The 6,238-nt window shown below is 50.6% G+C and overlaps 1 protein-coding gene across 4 annotated transcripts in view; it reads right to left on the bottom strand.

The window, feature by feature from the left end:
* SIRT5 (sirtuin 5) overlaps positions 1–2,031 on the bottom strand; it is a 40,774-nt gene extending 38,743 nt beyond the window's left edge. Inside the window, exon 1 of one of the 4 annotated variants that reach the window (XM_049655026.1) lies at positions 1,149–1,439. The gene's annotated coding sequence lies outside the window, so the exon portion shown is untranslated. Of the gene's footprint in view, positions 1–1,148; positions 1,451–1,500; positions 1,539–1,874 lie in introns of those variants that run through there. The other 3 variants (XM_049655024.1, XM_049655025.1, XM_049655023.1) reach the window with 3 other exon arrangements.
* Positions 2,032–6,238: the final 4,207 nt, after the last annotated feature.

Raw genomic sequence — 6,238 nt, forward strand, 5'->3', positions numbered from 1 at the left:
TAATTTAAAAGATGTTCTGCAAATCTTTCAGTGAATGTGCAGACTAGAGATTAAATACAGCAGTGCCACCTGAAATTTACTTCCCAGATTGGAAATGCTCAGAACATAAGACTATTTTCAAGATACTCCCACAAAGTATTTATTGGAAATATCTTCTGTGCCAACATTTATCTGCTTTTCGGGGGTGGGGAGGCTGGTCGGAGTGGTCTACCTTCTACAAGCTTACGACCCTGTTCAAGTGTAAAAGCAAATTCCTCTAAGCAGCACAGTCCACGGATGTACTGAGTCGGAGAATGGAGAACTCCATTACTCTGCCTTTTATCTTCAGGGTGGGAGACAGACCACAGGGGAGAAAATAAACTAACTCATCAAACAGTCATTGGGAGCTTTCTGGGTGCAGGACTGGTTCCCCAAACACTGACATTCCTCTGGGTGAATGGCAGTTCCCTGTTTAACCAGACTTTTGAAATCACCTACTGAATTAGAAGAAAAGAACAACGTCTCTCTGTTCCCTGTGTATTTTTCAATGCTGAAAAATACTATAAATGAAAGGCTCCATCAGGAAGTCAAGAGAAAAACACTGATTTAAAATACGTAAGTATATTGCAAAGGAACTGCAAAAACTGACACAAATAATTTCTGAAACCCTAGGAGTTAAGTGCAATGTACCAGTCCCCACTAGCACACTTATTCCCTCACCCCTCTACCAATTGCTCTTGTCAAGGCCACCAGTGACTTCCATCCACCTTGCTAAACCCAATGGTCGTCCGGATCCTCCTACTTGGCCACGTCCAGCCTCTGACCCATTTGATCACTTCTACAGGAAACATTTGCTCCTTCTGGTTTCCAGGCACCACACTTTCCAGATTTTCCTGCTACCTCTCTGGGTCTCCCATCTGCCCCTCCAATGTCCAACAGGCGCTCCCACCTCACACAGCCCCGCCTGAGCTCCAGAACCTTCCCCACACCTTCTCCGCGCAAAGCCTTAAGGCATCGTCTCCTTGAACCTGACCTCTCCCTTTCACATCTCACACCCCAGTCTGGCCCAGGCCACCATCATCTGCGACCCGGGCTGCTGCGGTGGCCACAATGGCTCCACTCGGAGCCCCCCTGCGGCTCCCCCTACAGAGGGGGGCCGCCAGGCCCACCTGATCCGGCCGAATGACTTTGAACCTCGCTTCTTGCCCCCTCCCTCGTCTCTCGGGCGGCAGGTGCCCGCGAGCTGTGCCACCACCGGGCTCGGGGCTCCGCACGGGGCGCGGCCCCGCCCGGGGAGCCTCCTGGGGTCCTCCCGCAGAAGCGAGCTCCGCTCCCCTCCCCCTCGCCCTCCCACCCGTCGTGGGCCCCGGAAGAGGGGAGCGCGCATGCGCCCGCCGGCACCGCCCCCCGGCCCGCCTCGGCCGGCGGAGCTTCGAGTCCGCTCCGGTCGGTGCTGGGCTGGGACCCCCGGCGGGGAGCGGAGGACGGGCCGCCGAGCACGCGGGCCGCGCGGAGACGCACCTGCCGGAGGCGGGAACGGCGGCGGCGGCGGCCCTGACGCAGGGGGCGGGCCGTGGAGGCCGCGGGGCGGGCCGGCCACCTGCCCCGCTGCAGCGGCCCCTGCCGGACACCCAGCCTGGCCGCGCTCGCGAACGGCGGGGGCCACCCCCGCTCCTGTCTGTCCGCCAGCGACGGTCGCTTTGCGCGACCGCGGAGCGGAGCCGGGGGCGGTGTCTTGCCGCGCTTTGCGCGCTTCCCCGAGGTGTCGTGAATTACTACCTGCTTTCGTCCGTCCGGATCACACAGCTTCCGGACAGAGCACTTCAAACACTGGAAAAAGCAATCTCCAAAGATGGTTAGCCGGGTTTCCGGGCAGCGACCCCTGAGATCTTTACCTGGGTGTCCCAAGGGAACAGTTTGAGGGTCTCTAGGGCAGCGTGTCCCAGGTGGCTCCACGTGTCTGATTTCCCTTAAAATCGCTCAGGTTTCTTCCTTTTGATTCAGGCTGACCACCAGCACGAGCCTTCTTGCAGTAGAACTGCCTACGGGTGTGCCCGTGGATCTGAACCGGAAGTGGCCTGAGAACCTGGGTGCAAAAAACGTTACCTTGACATTTGTTTTCTGGTGTCAGACCTCAACCACTTCCTAGTTTGGCTGGAAATTCAGCCTACTTTGGAAGCCTCTCTTGCTCCTGTAGGCTCTCGCAGCCCCTCAGGGGCTTAGGGAATCCAAGGATATGGGAGGAGGGCCTCACATCTAACTATTTGCCTCCCCCCGCCCCCCCCCCACGTGTATGTGGCACTTACTTTGTGATAGACACTTGTAAGCGCTTAACATACCTTAGCCAGTTTCTTTTTTTTTTTTTTTTTTTTGAGTTTATTTATTTTGAGACAGAGAATGCATGGGAGGGGCAGAGAGAGAGGAAGAGAGAGAACTCCAAGCAGGCTCTGTGCTGCCAAATACAGAACCAGTCACTGGGCTTGAACTCACGAACTGTGAGATGGCTGACCTCAGCCAAAACCAAGAGCCAGGATGCTAACCTACTGAGGCGCCCAGGTGCCCAGCCTTAACCAGTTTAAATCTTCCCTGTTATCCCTACTTCACTGGTGGGGAAATAGAAACCCAGGGAAGTGATGCCCGAGGCAGAAAAGCTGTTGATAGAGCTAAGATTCGAACCTAAGTGCTTTAGCTGAAGATACAAAGGTCGGGGCTTCCACACACACTTTCTCTTACTACAGTGTTGTTCCATGGTTTCGTGTGCATGTGAGATTAGCCTTTTGAGTGTTCATCCTTTCCTACATTCAGATACTGGTGCAGGGAGCTGGGGCGGGGCGGGGGGGGGGTGCAGTGCCCTTCCCTGCAACCTTTCATGGTTTCAAGGCCCAACATGTAGCCCTCTGCCTCCACCCACATGTTCACCCACCTCTGGGGCGTGGCCGTCCATCAAGGTCCAGGAGTCTCCTCCCTGCAGCAACCCTCCCTACCAACCCCTCAAAGCCATCACTTCTTCCAGACTTGGATGAGCTGACAGTTCCTCCTGAAGCATCATTAGCTACTATCCTTGCCATCTTTCAAGCAACTCCCGCTGAATCTCCCGATGGCCTTGTTCTTTCAAAACAAAGACTGTCCCCTCTTCCTGAAACGTTCTTTCCCTATTCCCTCAAGAGTAACTCCTCTCAACCTTCCCGGCCCCCCTCAATCGTAACTTCCCCAAGAAAGCCTTCTCCGACCCCAGCTCTCCCCGCAATGTGTGAGATCCCTTGTTCCTGATCCAGGCTCTTACAGCACTACAGCAATTATCCCAGTGAAGGTTTCAAATGCACTGCTGTTTATTGGATTCCATTGTCTCTCCTCCACCAGGCTGTAAGCATCCCCGAAGATGACCTTTTTGTCTTTCTTTGCTCACAGTGGTATTTCCAGTGCCTCACAGGGCCTGACAGTGGATACTCAATTTATTAATTCAATTAATATGTGTCACACGAGTAAATGAGCAACCTCACAGGAAAAGCAGCCTAGCATGGAGAGGAGAATGGCTTGGCTGTCTTTACCAAAATGAAGAAGTAAATTACTTTTTCCTTTCACGTTGCTTAGGAGTCCCGAGCAGCACAGAACAAAGCAAAAGTAAACAAGCAAAGCAGTTTATCGATTAACTACCTGTTTGCAGAGGTTTTCCTGGCATAATGAAGGAGGTGATATAAGAATTCAGGAGTACATACGCTAGGCAGTAGAATCTTGCCTCCTCCCTTTAGTGAAATTCAGACATGCCAAACTTTCCCTCTGGGAAGAAAATCTCCCCCCCCCCCCCCCACTCTGACTTTTTTTAAATGTTTATTTACTTTGAGAGAGAGAGAGGGATTATGCATGCGTGAGCAGGAGAGGGGCAGAGAGAGAGGGAGAAAGAATCCCAAGGAGGCTCCGAGCTGTGAGATCATAACCAGAGCCAAAATCAAGGGGCACCTGGGTGGCTCAGTTTGTGAGATTGAGCCCCAAGTTGGGCTCTGTGCTGACAGCATGAAGCCTGCTTGGGATTCTCTCTTTCTGCCCCACCCCCTGCATGTGCGAGCTCTATCTCCCCCTGCCCACCTCAAATTAAATAAACATTTTAGGAAAAAAAGAGAAATCAGGCTTTGGACACTTAACCAACTGAGCCACCCCAGGCACCCCATGTATATTCTGTCCGAGTCGCTCACTTTGCTGATTGCCATGCTGCCTCTTAAGGGTGGACTGTCCTCTTTAAGCTCTGGTGCAAATGTAAACACGGATGTAAACATCTAGACTTGGCGTCCTTCACCGATTGACTGATTTTGACATGCTTAGGAGAAAGCTACAAGTTTCTAAGGGTTTTACTCAGTATTAAGGGAGAACAACAAGAACATCGACATCAAGACCGCAAAACTAGAAGAGATATAAACACCATCCAGAAATGGTGCAAAACCCCAGCCGCGTAGATGATACATTTCCCAGCTCTAGTCTGTTTCCACAATCACACGCCGATGTGACGCTCATCCCCCCATCTACCCCCCGGCATCTTGGGCCCTGTGTGGAGAAAGGCAAGAGAGCAAGAACGTGTCTGCACAGCCCCTCAGGTTCTTCAGGTTTCGGTATGAGGCCCGAGGAGTGGTTAGCACAAAGAACAGCCTTGCCCTCGGAGGGATCCCGCACACACAGCATCCAGGGCTTTGGCTTTCACTTCAGTCAGCTGGTCAGTCCATCTGCATACAATACAGCTGCATAGGATATAGCAAGAATGCCTGCAGCTCACACTCAAGAAATAAAATGAACACACACGCACAAAACAGCTGTGAGTGGTGGAAGGCAGGAAATGAGGGGTGCAGGTGTTTGCATGCTCTGTGGTGCGGGAAGCCAGGTTATGAGGAAATGGTTATATCAGACAGCAATCTGGAACGAGGGCACAATCTTCTAGTAGTTGGATGGCGAGGTGTAGGGGAGTCAGTGCCCTTATTCCTAATGTCTGTGATAATTAATAAAGGGAAACTTCACTAAAGTCCAGAGGGCAGAAGGGGAACCCTTATCACTCAACATCAATTACAAGAATCGTCAATTTCAGGTCCCAACAAAGAATGGCCAATAGGGAAGAATCCTCAATGACAGGCGCCAACAGGGAAAAGATGTGCATTGCACCTCTACTCCTGCAACCCAGCCAATGAGAAGCCTTCATCACCCTGAACTCTTGCCTTTGTCCAGTGGACTTTCATTCAAAACAGCCCCTTCCAGGGCACCTGGATGGCTCAGTCTGTTAAGCCTCCGACTCTTGATTTCGGCTCAGATCATGATCTCGCAGTTCATGAGTTTGAGCCCCACATTGGGCTCTGCATTGACAGTGTGGAGCCTGCTTGGGATTCACTCTCTCCCTCTCCTTCTGCCCCTCCCCCACTCGTGCACGTGCTTGCTCGCTCTCTCAAAGTAAATAAACGTTAAAAAAAAAAAAAACCAACCACTTCCAACTTCCTCCTTCTCCATAAAATAACATTTCTTTCCTCTCTTTTGTTGGACGTGCCTGTGGTTTGCTGCAGATTGCTGTGTCAAATTGCAATTCTCCACTTCGACTCCAGAATAAACCCATTTTTGCTGGTTTAAAATAACTGTTTCGTTTTTAAGATTAATGTATCCAAGAGCCCTGTTCTTTCTTTTCATGTTTAGAACATCCATGTTTTGGGGCGCCTGGGTGACTCAGTCAGTTAAGCGTCTGACTTCGGCTCAGGTAATGATCTCATGGTTCGTGAGTTCAGGCCCAAAGTCGGGCTCTGTGCTGACAGCTCAGAGCCCGGAGCCTGCTTCGGATTCTGTGTCTCCCTCTCTCTCTCTGACCCTCCCCCATTCATGCTCTGTCTCTCTCTATCAAAAATAAATAAACATTAAAAAAAAATTTTTTTAAACCTGCCCATTTCTGAAAGCCAAATTCTATTGGTATTTTTTAAGGGATCAAGTTAAATTTATAAACTAACATGGGGGGAATTGACAGATACTTACGATATTGAGTTTTCCTACTCAAAAACAGTATCTACTTAGTTTGAAAACATATATGCGCCCTTATGTTTATTGCAGCATTATTTCCAATGGCCAAGATATGGAAGCAGCCCAAATGTCCATGGATAAATGAATTTCTACATATAGAAATATTACCTAGCCATAAAAAAAGAATAAAATGTTGCCACTTGCAACAACAAGAAGTACCTAGAGGTTGTTATGTTAAATGAAGTAAGTCAGACAGACAAAGAAAAACATGGGTACCGCCATC

Source organism: Panthera uncia (genome assembly GCF_023721935.1).
Source record: "Panthera uncia isolate 11264 chromosome B2 unlocalized genomic scaffold, Puncia_PCG_1.0 HiC_scaffold_25, whole genome shotgun sequence".
Classification (NCBI taxonomy): Eukaryota; Metazoa; Chordata; class Mammalia; order Carnivora; family Felidae; genus Panthera; species Panthera uncia.